This window comes from Hemitrygon akajei, chromosome 25 (assembly GCF_048418815.1).
Source record: "Hemitrygon akajei chromosome 25, sHemAka1.3, whole genome shotgun sequence".
Taxonomy (NCBI): domain Eukaryota; kingdom Metazoa; phylum Chordata; class Chondrichthyes; order Myliobatiformes; family Dasyatidae; genus Hemitrygon; species Hemitrygon akajei.
In genome coordinates, this window is record NC_133148.1 from 53226929 (window position 1) to 53243184 (window position 16256).

General features: G+C 40.7%; 1 long non-coding RNA gene across 1 annotated transcript in view; it reads left to right on the top strand.

Annotated features, from left to right (window-relative positions):
• Positions 1–5226: 5226 nt before the first annotated feature.
• The window catches only part of LOC140716633 (uncharacterized), a 98968-nt gene continuing 87938 nt past the window's right edge, over positions 5227–16256 (top strand). Inside the window, exon 1 of the long non-coding RNA XR_012096336.1 lies at positions 5227–5271. This is a non-coding gene — a long non-coding RNA (uncharacterized lncRNA). The remainder of the gene's footprint in view (positions 5272–16256) is intronic.

Here is a 16256-nt window from a genome sequence, read left to right on the forward strand (position 1 = left end):
AGTGCCTGTAATCTGGTCGCTGTAGCATTCTCCCGGGAGGTTATCCACCACAAAAGTATCCAAAGCGGATAAATTTGAGGGGAATGGCCACAGGGGTGCTCTACTCTAACTGCCATTTTCCATTTCTCCTGACAGTCGCCCAGCTACTCGCCTCCTGCAACTTCGGGGTGACTACTTCTCTGTAACTTTGATCAATTATATCCTCATTCTCCCATACAAGCTGAAGGTCATCCAGTTGTTGCTCCAGAGCCCTAACATGGTCTTCAAGGAGCTGCACCAGATGCACTTCACACAGATGTAGTTCCCCAGGAGACTCTGGGTCTCCCACGATCTAACATCCGGTATGAAGAACACACCACAGCCATTTAAATAGTACAGCAAGAGAGGGAAAATAGATAAAAAGGAAACCTGAACAGAAGCTTTACACAGAGCCGCTGCCTCTTCCGAGCCGAAGTCTCTTTTGAGCCAAAACCTGTCACTTCTACTCTTGCCACTGGCCTAGTCCCGACAATGGCCACTCCGCTTATACCTTCTGTACTTTTAGTTAGTTCGTAGAGCTGTGTTGACGCTGCTGATAGGCTGCGTACAATATTTCAGTCCTCTTAAAATCAATGCTGATATCGCGTTTGCCTTCCTCACTGCTGACTCAGCCTGCAAATTAACATTTAGAGAATTGTGCACAAGGACTCCCAAGACCCTTTGCACTTCATATTTTTGAATGTTCTCCCCATACAGAAAATAGTATACCCTCTTATTTCATCTACCAAAGTGTATGGCCAAACTCTTCCTGACACTATTCCATCTGCCACTTCATTGCCCATTCTCCTAATCTGTCTAAATCCTTCTGTAGCCTCTCTACTTCCACAAAACTACCTGCCCCTACACTTATCTTCAGATCATCTGCAAACTTTATTACAAAGCCATCAATTCTATCATCCAAGTCATTGACATTACATGTTCAAAGGAACAGTCCCTACACAGACCCTGTAGAACACTACTAGTCACTAGCGACCAACTGGAAAAAGCTCCCTTTCTCCCTACTCTTTGCCTCCTGTCAATCAGCCACGTTATACATGCTCAAGGAAATCTGCAGATGCTGGAAATTCAAACAACAACACACAAAATGCTGGTGGAACACAGCAGGCCAGGCAGCATCTATAAGGGTCCCTCTTCAAGGGTCTTGGCCCGAAACATCGGCAGTGCTTCTCCTTATAGATGCTGCCTGGCCTGCTGTGTTCCACCAGCATTTTGTGTGTTGTTACTTTATACCTGCTAGTATCTTTCCTGTAATACCATGGGCTTGTAACTAGTAAAGCAGCCTCATGTGTGGCATCTTGTCAAAGGCCTTCTGAAAATCCAAGTACACAACATCCACCAATTCTCCTTTGTCTGTTCTGCTTTGAAGAATTCCAACAGATTCGTCAGGCAAGATTTTCACCTGAGGAAACCATGCTGACTGTGGCCTATTTTATCATGTATCTCCAAGTACTCCAAAAACACATCCTTATCAATCGACTCCAACATCTTCCAAACTACTGAGGTCAGACTAACTGGCCTATAATTTTCTTTCTTCTCCCTCTCTTTTTCTTGAAGAGTGGAGTGATTTTTGCAGTTTTCCAGTCTTCTGGAACCATTCCAGAATCTAGTGATTCCTTTAAAGATCAGAATCAGAATCAGAATCAGACTTTAATCACCAAGTACCTATGCACATACAAGGAATTTACTTCTGGCAGATGTTGTCTCTCTGCTCATAACAATAATAATGATAAATATAAATTAAAATATAGATTATACATACAGGTAGTGCAATCCAAGTAATAGTTAGCCGGCAGTTAACTGTTCAGCAAAGTGACCGCGGTAGGGAAAAAACTTCTCCAGTGCCTATTTGTCTTAGTCTGGAGGGATCTGAAGCGCCTACCAGACGGAAGCAGATCAAACAGTCTGTGCGCAGGATGGGAGGAGTCCTTTATGATGTTCCCCACCCTCTTCTTCAACCTGGAAGAGTACAGGTCCACAATAGAGGGCAGGGAGGCTCCAATAATGTGCTCGGCAGTCCTCACTGTGTGCTGTAGTCTGGTTCTATCCTGCTTGGTGGCGGCTCCAAACCACACAATGATGGAGGTGCACAGGACAGACTCAATGACTGCAGTGTAGAACTGCAGCAGCAATTCCTGAGGCAGACCGTATTTCCTCAAGAGCCGCAGGAAACTACTAATCATTACTAATGTCTCCACAATCCCTTGAGCCACCTCTTTCAGAACCTGGGTGTATTACCATATAACCATATAACAATTACAGCATGGAAACAGGCCATCTCAGCCCTTCTATTCCGTGCCAAACGCTTACTCTCACCTAGTCCCACCGACCTGCACTCAGCCCATAACCCTCCATTCCTTTCCTGTCCATATACTGATTGAATTTTTTTTAAATGACAATATTGAACCTTCCTCTACCACTTCTACTGGAAGCTCGTTCCACATAGCTACCACTCTCTGAGTAAAGAAGTTCCCCCTCATGTTACCCCTAACCTTTTGCCCCCTAACTCTCAACTTTTCCTCTTGTTTGAATCTCCCCTACTCTCAATGGAAAAAGCCTATTCCGTCAACTCTATCTATCCCCCTCATAATTTTAAATACCTCTATCAAGACCCCCCTCAACCTTCTACACTCCAAAGGATAAAGACCTAACTTGTTCAACCTCTCTCTGTAACTTAGGTGCTGAAACCCAGGTAACATTCAAGTAAATCTTCTCTGTACGCTCTCTATTTTGTTGACATCTTTCCTATAATTTGGTGACCAGAACTGTACACAATACTCCAAATTCGGCCTTTCCAATGCCTTGTACAATTTTAACTTTGCATCCCAACTCTTATACTCAATGCTCTGATTTATAAAGGCCAGCATACCAAAAGCTTTCTTCACCACACTATCCGCATGAGATTCCACCTTCAGGGAACTATGCAACATTCCCGAGGTCACTCAGTTCTACTGCATTCTTCAATGCCCTACCATTTACCATGTATGTCCTATTTGGACTATTCCTACCAAAATGTAGCACCTCACACTTATCAGCATTAAACTCCATCTGCCATCTTTCAGTCCACTGTTCGAACTGGCCTAAATCTCTCTGCAAGCTTTGAAAACCTACTTCATTATCCACAACACCACCTATCTTAGTATCATCTGCATACTTAGTAATCCAATTTACCACCCCATCATCCAGATCATTAATATATATGACAAACAACATTGGACCCTGTATAGATCCGTGAGGCACACCACTAGTCACCGGCCTCCAACCTGACTACCAATACTCCACTACTACTCTCTGGCATCTCCCATCCAGCCACTGTTGAATGCATTTTACTACTTCAATATTAATACCTAATGATTGAACCTTCCTAACTAACCTTACATGTGGAACCTTGTCAAAGGCCTCACTGAAGTCCATATAGACAACATCCACTGCTTTACCCTCATCAACTTTCCTGGTAACCTCTTCAAAAAATTCAATAAGATTTGTCAAACATGACCTTCCATGCACAAATCCATTAACTGTTCCTAATCAGACCCTGTCTATCCAGATAATTATATATACCATTTCTAAGAATACTTTCCATTAGTTTACCCACCACTGACATCAAACTTACAGGCCAATATTTGCTAGGTTTACTCTTAGAACCCTTTTTAAACAATGGAACAATGTACACCATCTGGAAGAGGTGACGTATCTACCTTCAGACCGTTCAGTTTCTCAAGAACCTTCTCCCTAGTAATGGCACCATCTCCCAGTTCTGCCCCCCGACTCTCTTGAACTTCCAGCATACTGCTAGTGTCTTCCACAGTGAAGCCTGATGCAGGATCGTTATACAGTTTATTGACCATTTCCTTGTCCCCATTATGACCTCTCCAGCATTGTTTTCCAGTGGTCTGTTATCCATTCTCACCTCTCCTTTACACTTTATGTGTCTGAAGGCACTTTTGGTATCCTCTTTAAGAGTTTTGTGTTCCATGTTTTGCTTCTTTAAAACTTGTTTTGTTGCCTTCTGGTGTTTTTTAAAATCTTCCCAATCTAACTTGCCACCAATATTTGCCCTATTATATTAACTTCCTACCAAAGATATTGGGCTTACCAGTCTATAGATCCCAGCTTTTAATTTTATTTGCAGCCCTTCTTAAATAAAGGTGCAAAATTATTTGTACATATCCTATCTATCCCAGAAAACGTCTGAAAGGTCCAAAGAACTGAATTCCTGCTCCCTGTGAATTTAAAAACGCAAACACAATGAAATCTGCAGATGCTGGAAATTCAAGCAACACACACAAAATGCTGGTGGAACGCAGCAGGCCAGGCAGCATCTATAGTTAGAAGTACAGTCGACGTTTTGGGCCGAGACCCTTCGTCAGGACTCACAAAGAGTCTCAGCCGGAAACGTTGACTGTTCTTCTTCCTATAGATGCTGTCTGGCCTGCTGCGTTGCACCAGCATTTTGTGTGTGTTCCTGCTCCATGTGCAAGGTCGCAGCAATGTACAATATGTCCACTTCCTACAATACTATCTATTTTGGTGTCACCTGCCATCTAATACTCGGGAATATGGGATTGATTCACATCAATGAGAGGACTCCTTCATCCAGGTATCAACAATCATTGGACAAAGCCCCAGGATAAAATTCAAAGGAACAATTCTCAGTCCATATCCAGGGAAATGCCCCCTTATTCAGTGTTGTGTGAAAGTATAATCGGATACGGTTTTGGAGACACACACATTCACATAGTGGGGGAGATTCCCAGTGCCAAAACACAGTGAGGAACATGGCTTGTATTTGTGCATTAGTCCAGTACACTGGTCATGGAGGGTCTGTCCCTTTTACTCTGTGCTCTCCCCCTCCATTCCCTTCCTTGCTTCTCTCTCTCTCTACTTGACCTTTTCCTCTCTCTCTTTCCACCTTCTCTAAGCTCATTTCAGACTTTTCAGACCAATTTGCTGCCTCATTTCTCCCTCCCACCCCACAGTACACAAGGTCAGAAGCTGGCTGTGACAAGCTGCCTGCACTTTGTACAAACAGGCTGTCGGAGCCCTTAGCTGACAGAGAGAGAGAGGGGGGCAGAGACATAAACAGGAAGCAGAAGACAAAGCTGTTGCTGTGAGCAGTGAAGAGTGTAAAATATACTGAAGGACTGGCAGCACGTTCTCATGGCGGGAAAGAAGGAGAGGCAGGCCAGAGTCGGGAGCCGACATTCCCAGAGGGGAGCAGAGGCCAGTGGCAAGGTAGGATCCTCAGTTGTTGCACATCAATGCCTCCGTAGTTGGCTAAAATCTGAGTGTGGGCGTGAGTCTGGTTGCTGAACAACAGATATAGCATTGAGTGAGTGATAGTTACTGACAATGGAATCATGAAGCTGAGTGTGTGATGTTCATACGCAAGTTCAGATCACATCACGGCAGCTGGGATGTTTAAAATCAGTTCATTAAACATGTAACTGTGGCTTTGAGAAATGGATTGGAATCTAAACGCATGACTGACGTGTTTCAGGGAAGGGAATCTGCTGACGTTACCTGGTCTGGCCTGTATATGTCTCCAGGCCCACAGTAATATAACTGTCCTTTAACTACCCTGTGAAATGGCTCAGTAATCTACCCGGATCGAGAGCAGTTGGGATGGGAAAGAAATGTTGTTCTACTCACATCTCAGGAATGAATAACTAAAAGTCATCCATTGTTATGTTGTATCATGACAAATACATTACCGTATTGTTTTTAAGATCGATCCCACGGGATTGGGATTGATTTTTAATTAAATTGCAATGAAATTAATTTAGTGTTAATAATATTTCACGTTTGTTTTACTGTTTATTAGTTTATGTAGTTACATCATGATATTGTATTCAATTGTCTCCATGGAATTTCATTGATAAGTTGCTCCTGTGATAGAATTCCTTCAGATAAGGCATTGGGAATGACTGTGGCAACAGTTGTATTGATCAGTCGTGCTGACACATGCACTCCAGGTTATGGACATGGGGAATCCATTCTATTGTATTCTTGGTTTGCATTAATCTAGTACCTGTTTATGTTTTCTTCTCCTGGTGTGTTTTACCCCAGTATCTGTTGTATTTTCCTGCAATAGCATATTTTCTCAAAATGCTCTCTTTTGCTCACATCACATTAAAACATTGTCACCTGTAGTTGTACCAATACCTCCACACTTTCTGATGGGCGATACTGCAGGACGCACAAAGTTTCCTTCAGCTAAACACTGGGAAGACCAAAGGCTTTGGACTCGACAGTGAGTTCTGTTCTTTTCCAGGGCACCAAGGGACAGAGGTGCTGCCTTTCAGCTGGGACATTGAAGGGAGATTGTGTGTGCAATGAAGAAGCTACTGTACCCACAGTTTTATAGGATATAGTTTTATCTACTAGTATATAATAAAAAATAAGATAATCAATTCTCCTCTTATCATTCCATGAAAAGAAATAAAAAGATAAAGAATTTTTATAATTTTTATATAAACAATGAAAAAACCACTAAACAAAAAAAAGGGACTGGGCAGCCCATACTGAGATTAAAAGCAGGAAAAAAGAGAAACTTTCCGATCAAATACAAAGTTTCGAGGAGCTAACTGGAAGAGCAATAAATCAAACCATATGAAAATATTGAATAAAAGGTCGCCAGGTTTCTTCAAATTTAAAGGATGTATCAAATGTTTGACTTCTTATTTTCTCTAAATTTAGACAGGACATAATGGAGGTAAGCCAATAAAAAAAAGTAGGTGGATTGGAGTCCTTCCATTTAAGCAAAATGGCTCTCCTCGCCGATAAAGTTGTAAAAGCTATCATCTGTTGAGTGGAAACAGGAATATATCCGGCTTCTGGTAGAGTGACCCCAAAAATTGCTGTAAATAAATTCAGTTGTAGGTCCAAATTCAAGACTTTTGATAAAGTGTTAAAGACATCTTTCCAAAAATTATCTATCTTGATACAATACCAAAACATATGAGTTAAAGTAGCCACCTCAATATTACATCTGTCGCAAATAGGATTAATATTGGGAAAAATACGGGCTAATTTATCCTTTGACATATGTGCCCGATGTACCACCTTGAATTCTATCAGGGAATGATGGGCATAAATAGATGAAGTATTTACCAAATGAAAAACTTTATCCCATTGATTATCTAAAAGTGACTCTCAAAATTCCAATTCCCATGCACCTTTAGTTTTATCGTTAGATCCCTTTCGCAAATTCAATAACAATTTATAAATTATAGCTATCATTCCTTTTTGAAATGGTTTAACCTAAAAAAGAGTAACTATCATATTGGGTGAATAAGCAGAGGGAGAATTTGGAAGTAAGCTACGTAAAAAGAATTCCTAATCTGTAAAGATCTAAAAAAAGTGTGCATTAGATAAGTCAGATTTGTCCACTACCTGAGTGAAAGACATTAAACGATCCCCCATAAACAAGTCTAAAAAAGTTATTATTCCTTTAGTTTTTCAAATTAAAAATGTCTGATCAGAAATTGATGGCTTAAAAAATAATTAAGATGGATTCTACTAGAAAGAACAAAGTTATTAAACAACTACCCTAAACTCAAGAAATGTACGAAAGTGAAATAAATTCTTAATGTATGTTTGATAATGGGATTGAAGTCTCAACTACCAATCTTAGAAAGCAAAAATGGTAAAGAGGCCAAAGAATACCCCTTCAACGAGTTTTTCTCCAAATCCAACCATAAAGGATAGTCATGTATATCTGAATAATGAACCCAAAATGAAATATATCAAATATTATTTGCCCAGTAATACTTTCTAAAATTTGACAAAGCTATACCAACATGCTTTTTAAATTTCTGCAATAGAGGTTTACTCAATCTAGGATTTTTATTATTCCAAATATAAGATAAAATATTAGAGTCTATTCTATCAAAAAACAGTTTAGGAACAAAGGAAGGGATTGCTTGGAATACATATAAGAAGTTCGGTAACACTATCATTTTAATAGCATTAATTCTACCAATTAATGAGAATGTCATAGGAGACCATTTAAAAGTATTTGTTGCGTGTATTCAATTAACGGAAGAAAGTTATATTTATACAGGTCCTTAAAATTTTTGGTAATTTCAATACCAAGATAAGTAAAGTTATTTTTAGCAATGATAAAAGGAATTTGATCATATTGATCCAAGTAGTTATTAATAGGAAATAACTCACTTTTGTGCAAACGTAATTTCTATCCAGAGAAACTACTGTTCAGAAAATATAGATAACATAGAAGGAATAGATTTCTTAGGATCTGAAATATAAACTAACAAGTCATCTGCATACAACAAAACCTTATGCACTTTATCTCCTCTCCTAATACCTTGAACATTATTGGAGTCCCGAAGAGCAATAGCAAGAGGTTCTAAAGCCGGGTTGAATAACAGCGGACTAAGAGGACAGCCCTGCCATGTACCTCTGTATAAGCCTAAAATAAGGAGATTTTTGATTGCTAGTTATAACTGCCACCATAGGAGCTTGATAGATCAGCTTAATCCAGGAAATAAAACCTGGACCAAAATTAAATCTTTCTAAAACTTCCAATATATATGACCATCCTACCCTATCAAAGGCTTTCTCTGCATCAAGGGAAACAACACATTCAGATTCTTTAGATGGAGAGGAATTAATAATGTTCAATAATCTCCAAATATTAAAATATGAATATCTATTCTTAATAAATCCAGTTTGATCCTTAGAAATAACATTAGTTAAAAATTCTCGAGCCTGTTAGCCAAGATCTTAGAAAGAATTTTGGAATCTGCATTTAATAAGGAAATTGCACTGTAAGAGGCACATTCAGATAAATCTTTTCCTTTTTTAGGAATTAATGAAATTGAAGGCTCATAAAAAGTTTTCGGGAGGGTCCCAGAGGATATAGAATCAGTGAAAATTTGGCATAAATGAAGTGTAAGTATTTCAGTAAACATCTTAAACAATTCTACTGTAAATCCATCCAAGGGATTTTAAAATTAATAAAAATAGATACAACTCTAATTTTAGTTACTGATGAAGAATGAAATTGAGAGCCCCTCCAAAATTAAAAAGAAATGGTTTTCATCCTCCTTACAGATATGTGTCACTTGCGCAAAATAATATCAGCTTGGAGTGTTTTTAATTTCTTGAAGATCTTGCTACGCTTAATAGGTTGGTTCAAGCCATTCAGGTTCCAAAAGATTATATTAATTTTATTAAATCCATAATAAGGGTTTTATTTAAGATTTTATAAAATAAGTTAGTGCGCCAGCACAGACCAAACCCGCAGGGAAGAACAAATTATGGATTCGATCAGAGAGAACAGAAAACAAAATGATCAACAGGAAAACCTCTCAGGACTGCCCAGTCGAAAAAGCCTAAACTAATAGCCCCACTCCTCTCCCCCCAAAGCCCGAAAACCATCCAGTAGGCGGACAGCATTCTCAACTAAAATCCCTAAATCCCTAAACCCCTGTCTCCAATAGGTGGACTCCTTTTTAAAAAGTTATACACTAACACCGCTGACTATATACACAACAGACACATAAAGAAATTTTAAAAATCCAAATATTTTGATATTATGTCTAACAGAGGTTAGAACATAGTTAACAGCAGCCATCTGAAATTCATTTAATAAAAATTGATCATATATTCAAAAAAGATAGAACATACCAAATAATATGTTATCACTAGTGTTAAACTCTTACAAATCCTAAAGGAAAAAATAAAACAGCCAAAACGATGTCTAGGCAGACATAAAACGTAGATTGAGCTTTCAACGGTCCGGCTAAAAACGACTCCCAGCTAAGGATTAAGTGTTTAAGTTGCGTGCAAGACAGGCTTAAACTCCTTTATAAATTTCCAAGCCTCTTCTGGGGAGTCAAACCATTTTGGCACGACAGTTCATCTTATAAAGTTCAGCCAAGGCTTCCCGATATTTAAATCTTTCCGTATAAACCTCTCTGGCAAAATCTTCAACTATATGAATCTCTACTCCATTATAAATTAGCTTCCCCTGCTTCCTAGCATCTTGAAGAATTGCTTCTTTAGTAGCAAAGTAATGCAAACATAAAATCACCGGGCAACATTTCATCTCCACTGAAGGCTTCAGGCAGATGATTCGGTGAGCTCTATCATCAGAGGAGCTTCGAGTATCTCACTAAAAAGTGAGTATAGCATATACATAAAAACTTTAATGGCTCACCGGGTTCCAAGTTTTCAGACAAACCCGGTATGCATAAATTCATCCAATGACTTCAGCTTTCCAGATCAATTGTTTTCTTCTTAACTTTCAATAATTCAGAAGAAACCTTAACAATTTTCTATTCCATATTATATATCTTTAATTCTTGTTCTTTAATCACTTGATTCACTGTCTCCTGTTCTCTTCCGATTCTATTAGTATCCTTTTTAAGCATCTGCTATTGAAATTCCAGATTCCTCAAAGATTCCTGGACGGCAGAGACGGTTATTTCAAGCTTTTCATTACCATTAGTCAGTTTATCAATCTTAGTGTCCACCATTCCGACCCTGGTTTTAATATCTTGCATCAAAGAAAACATTCTTTCTGAAGCAGGGACTTCCTCTGCCTCCTTAGTTTGTTCACCTTCGGAAACCATTTTGCCACCTCTTAATTTGATTCCAGTTTGGGTTCCAGCCATCGTAATTAAATAGTAAATCCTTCACAAAAGTAATAAATCTTCAAAGTTTAAACAAAACTAGCAGTGGAAAGTAAGTTGTAAAAGGAAAGAGTAGCGCCAAAGTGCGTCTTACTCCATGGGCTGCTGAGAAGAGACTCTGAGAAATTCTTCCAATGAGCCTCTGTGTTGTCCTGAATATCTTTCTCGGGGTGAAGCACCCCAGTATTCCCACTGTGGGAAATCCCTTATGAACATGAGCAGTACTTATGGGGCTACACTCATATATTACAGGCTGGAAATCTCTCCGATATTTGTCCCAGGATGTATTACCCACTTGTACTTGGAGGCAGGTCAAATCACTGCAGTTATGAGGGAACTAAGATGGGCTGAATGGTTTTTCTCAGTTTTATCAACTCCAGTCACTCAATTTTCTCCTTTTCTTTGTTTTGATTCACGTAATTTCAAATTGTGACATAAACTCCAGGGGAAAATTGAAAGAAAATCTACAGCCAATGATTTCCGTAACATCTGATTTACAAGCTATGACAGGGCAAGATCCTGAGCCCACCCTCCCCAGGTCACCTTCTTGCTACATAACAATAACCACTTCCTCACTTTACTCTTCTCCATCACAAACCGCACTCTCATCCCCTGCTCCCAATTCCCAAGCAAATGATCAGAGAAAATTTGCATGGTGCTCTGCATAGGTATGTTCCATTCAGATAGGGAAAGGATGGTAGGGTAAAAGAACCAAAGGATGTGGAAAATCTAGTTAAAAAGGAAGAGCTCTTGAAAGAGCCAAAAAACTAGGTACTAATAGAGTTCTAGAAAATCGCAAGGTTTCCAGGAAGAAGTTTAAGAATGAAATTAGGAGAGCTGGAAGAGGCCACGAGAAGGCCTTGGCAAGTAGAATTAAGGAAAACCGCAAGGCATTCTACAAATTTGTGAGGAACAAGAGGATGAGCCAAGTGAGAATAGGACTAATCAGGTGTGATAGTGAAAACGTGTGCATGGAGTCGGAGGAAGTAGCAGAGGTACTTAATGAATACTTTGCTTCTGTTGTCACCAGGGAAAAGGACCTTGGCAATTGTGGGGATGACTTACAGCGGATTGAAACACTTGAACATATAAACATTAAGAAAGAGAATGTTCTGGAGCTTTTGGAAAGCATTAAGTTAGATAAGTCACCAGGACCAGATGAAATATACCCCAGGCTACTGCGGGAAGTAAGAGAAGAGATTGCTGAGTGTCTGGTGATGTTCTTTGTATTATTAACAGGGATGGCACAAGTACCAGAGGATTGGAGGGTTGCAAATGCTGTTCCTGTGTTCAAGAAAGGGGGTAGAGATAACCCACGAAATGATAGACCAGTGGGTCTTACTTCAGTGGTGAGCAAGCTGTTGGCAAAGACCGGAGAGGCAGAATTTATGAGCCTTTAGAGAGACATAATCTGATACGGGACAGGCAGCATGGCTTGTCTTGGGTAGGTCGGGCCTTCGGAGCCTGGCTGAATTCTTTGAGGATGTAACTAAGCACATAAACTAAGGTAGAGCAGTGGACGTTGTTTTCATTGATTTCAGTAAGGCATTTGATAAGGTTCCCCATGTGAGGCTCATTCAGAAAGTCAGGAGCGATGGGATCCAAGGAGACCTTGCTTTGTGGATCGAGAATTGGCTTGCCCACAGAAGGCAAAGGGTGGTTGCAGATGGTTCATATTCTGCATGGAGGATGGTGACCAGTGATATTCTGCAAGAATGTGTTCTGGGACCCCTCCTCTTTGTGAATTTTATAAATGACCTGGATAAAGTAGTAGAAAGGTGGGTTAGTAAGTTTGCTGATAACTCAAAGTTGGTGGTGTTGTGGATAGTCTGGAGGATTGTCAGAAGTTAGAGTGCAACATTGATAGGATGCAAAACTGGGCTGAGAAGTGGCAGCTGGAGTTCAACTCAGATAAGTGTGAAGAGGTTCATTCTGGTAAGTCCAATTTGAAGCAAGAATATAGTATTAATAGTAAGACTCTTGGCAATGTGGGGGATCAGAGATTTTGGTTTCTATGTCCACAGGACACTCAAAACTGCTGCGTAGGTTGATAGTGTTGTTAAGATGGCGTATGATGTATTGGCATTCATGAACTGTGGGATTGAGTTCAAGAGCCGTGAGGTAATGTTACAACTATGTAAGAGCTTGGTCAGACCCCACTTGGCGTACTGTGTTCAGTTCTGGTCACCTCACAAGTCTGAAGGACGTGAATACTATAGAAAGAGTGCAGAGGAGATTCCCAGGACTGAAATGGCTAACACAAGGGGGCATAATTTTAAGGTGCTTGGAAGTAGGTACAGAGGGGATATCAGGGATAAGTTTTTCACACAGATAGCGGTGGGTACATGGAATACACTGCCGCTCGTGGTGGAGTCGGATATCATAGGGCCTTTTTAGAGACCCTTAGATAGGTAAATGGAGCTTAGAAATCTAGAGGACGATGTGATAGGGAAATTCTCAGCAGTTTCTACAGTAGGTTAGATGGTCAGCACAACATTGTGGGCTGAAGAGCCTGTAACGTGCTGTAGATTTCTATGTTCTCTGTTCAATGTATCTGCTGGTCACAGCTGAACCTAAAATATAGACAGTACAGTATGATATTCTGTGTGTTAAGGTGAAACACTGATCTTAACTTGTGAGTAAAGGCAAATTAAATATCCAATGATCTGTCCTCATTCTTGGAGATGGAAGCCCATGAAGAGATGTCTGTCAGTATTCTCCAAGGTTACCTCAAAACAAGAATCTGAATACCAGTTCAGACCTTATGGGTGATCCATAGTTGGGCTAATGTTTTATGTCCTGACTAAGAACGTAAGAAAAGATATAGGAGCAGAATCAGACCATTTGGCCCATTGAGCCTGTTGCAGAATTACATCATGGCTGATCGAATTTACCTCTCAGCCCCAATCACCTGGCTTCTCCCAATGTCCCTTCTTCCTTAAATAAACCCAATAACGTGGCCTCCACAGCTGTCTCTGGCAATGATTTCCACAGATACACCACCATCTGGTGAAAGAAATTCCTGCTCATCTCTGTTCTAAGTGGATGATCCTTTATTCTGAGACTGTGACCTCTGTTCCCGACCATAAGAAGCATCGTCTCCACATCCACTCTTTCCAGGCATTTCAATATTTGATAGACCTCAATTTGTTAAGTTAGACAACCTCTCCTCCTCCACTCTCACCCTGAACACTGGCGTGTGTCAAGGCTGTGTGCTGAGCTCTCTTCTGTACTCCCTTTTCACCTATGACTGTGCCCCTACACATGTTTCTAACTCCATGATCAAGTTCGCAGACGGCACCACGGTGATCAGAGGGGATGATGAGGCAGCCTACAGGTACGAGGTCCAGCACCTGGCCGCATGGTGTGCTGACAACAACTGGCCCTTAACACCCAGAAGACCAAGGAGATCATTGTGGACTTCAGGCATGCTAGGAGCCACACTCACGTCCCCATCTACATCAATGGCACTTCAAATTCCTTGGTATCAAGCTTCAAATTCCTTGGTGTCCCCATTTCCGAGAATCTCACCTGGTCCCTGCACTCCTCCATCCTGATCAAAAAGGCACAACAGCTCTCTAAAAAACAAACTCATAGGCATTCTTCAAATACCTTCCCTTGGGATCCAGCACCAAAATGATTTAATACAATGGCCATTCAGCCCACAATGTTCTGCTGAACCAGCTAAAAAGAATATCAAAATCACCCAAACACAATTCCCTCCTACTTGCACCATCTCCATATCTCTCTTTACTTACATCCATTTGCCTATCCAAACACCTCTTAAAAGCCTCTAATGTATTTGCCTCTACCACCATCCTAGGCAGCACATTCGAGGCGCCCACGATTCTCTGAGTATAAAATCTACCGCTCACACATTCAATGCATGCCCTCTGGTAATAGATATTTCAACCCTGGGAAACAGATAATTTCCATGCAATCTATCTATGCCTGTCATAGTCTTGTAAATCTTCATCAGGTCTCCCCTCAGCCACCAACGCTACAGAGAATACAACCCGTTTAAACAGCCTCTCATGATAGCACATGGCCTCTAAACCAGGCAGCATCCTGGTAAACCTCTTCTACACCCTCTCCAAAGCCTCAACATCCTTCCTATAGTAGGGTAACAAGAACCATACACAATACTCCAGGTGTGTCCTAACGTTGAGTTTCCAGGCAGCATCCTCACTTTTGAATGCAATGCCTTGACTAATAAAAGCAAGAATTCCATAAACTTTGTTAGCCACCTTATTGACCACAGCAGCCAGTTTCAAGAGTCTGAACTTGGATCCCAAGATCTCTCTGCACAGCAACACTGTTGAGGACCTTGCCCTGTACTGTATCCTTGCATTTTCCCTCCGGAGGTGTCACAACTCACATTTATCTGGGTTAAACTCCCATCTGCCATTTTTCAGACCATATCTGCAACAGATCTATATCATACTGTATTCTTTGCCAGTCTTCACCATTATCCACAACTCCACCAATCTTGGAATCCAGATCATTTTCATCCAGATCATTTATATACATTACAAACAGCAGAGGCCTCAGCACAGATCCCTGCAGCACTCCACTAATGACAGACCTCCGGCTCGAATGTTTTTTCAACCACTACTCCTGTCTTCTATGCGCAAGCTACTTCTGAATCGAAACACCCAATTTGCCGCAAATCCCATGCATCTTAATCTTCTGGATTAGCCTCCCATGAAGGACTTTGTCAAATGCCTTCCTAAAATCTATGTGGACAACATCCACTGCCCTTCCCTCATCATTCTGACTTGTCACGTTGTCAAAAAGTTCAATCAAGTTGGTAAGGCATGACCTGCCACGCACAAAGCCATGCTGGCTCTCCCTGATGAGGCCATGTGTTTCCAAGTGCTCAGGTATTCTATCCCTATGATTTTCCTTCAGCAATTTGTCTACAACTCACATGTGACTCACTGCTCTATAGTTCTGAGAATCTGCACTTCTTCCCTCATTAAATACAGGTACAACATTAGCCGCTCTCCAGTACTCTGGAGAGAGGACACAAAGATACTGATCGAGACCTCAGCAATCTCACCTCTTGCCTCCTTCAATAACCTGGGGTAAATTCCATCTGGCCCAGAGGACTTATCCATCTTAATCCGCATTAGAAGGCCCAACATTTCTGCTTCCTTGATTTCCAAATGCTGTAATGTATTTATACACTCAGCATTGATCTCCTGGTCTTCCGCATCCCTTTCCTTGGTAAATACTGAAGCAAAGTACTCATGAAGTATCTCACTCACATTCTCTGCTCCAAGCAAATGTTCCCCTCTTTATGCTTCAGTAGTCCCATCGTCTCCCGAATTATCCTCTTACTCTTAATTTATGTATAGAATGCCTTGGGATTCACCTTAATCCTACCTGACAAAGACATTTCATGGCCCCTCCTGGTTTTCTTCATTCTCTTTAGTTCCTTTCATGTTTCTTTGTAGTCCTCATGTGCTTCATTTTGATTCTGATTTCTGAAGCTTCACATATGTTTTCTTTTTCTTCTTGACTAAATTTATCACCTCCCGAGACATCCAATGTTCT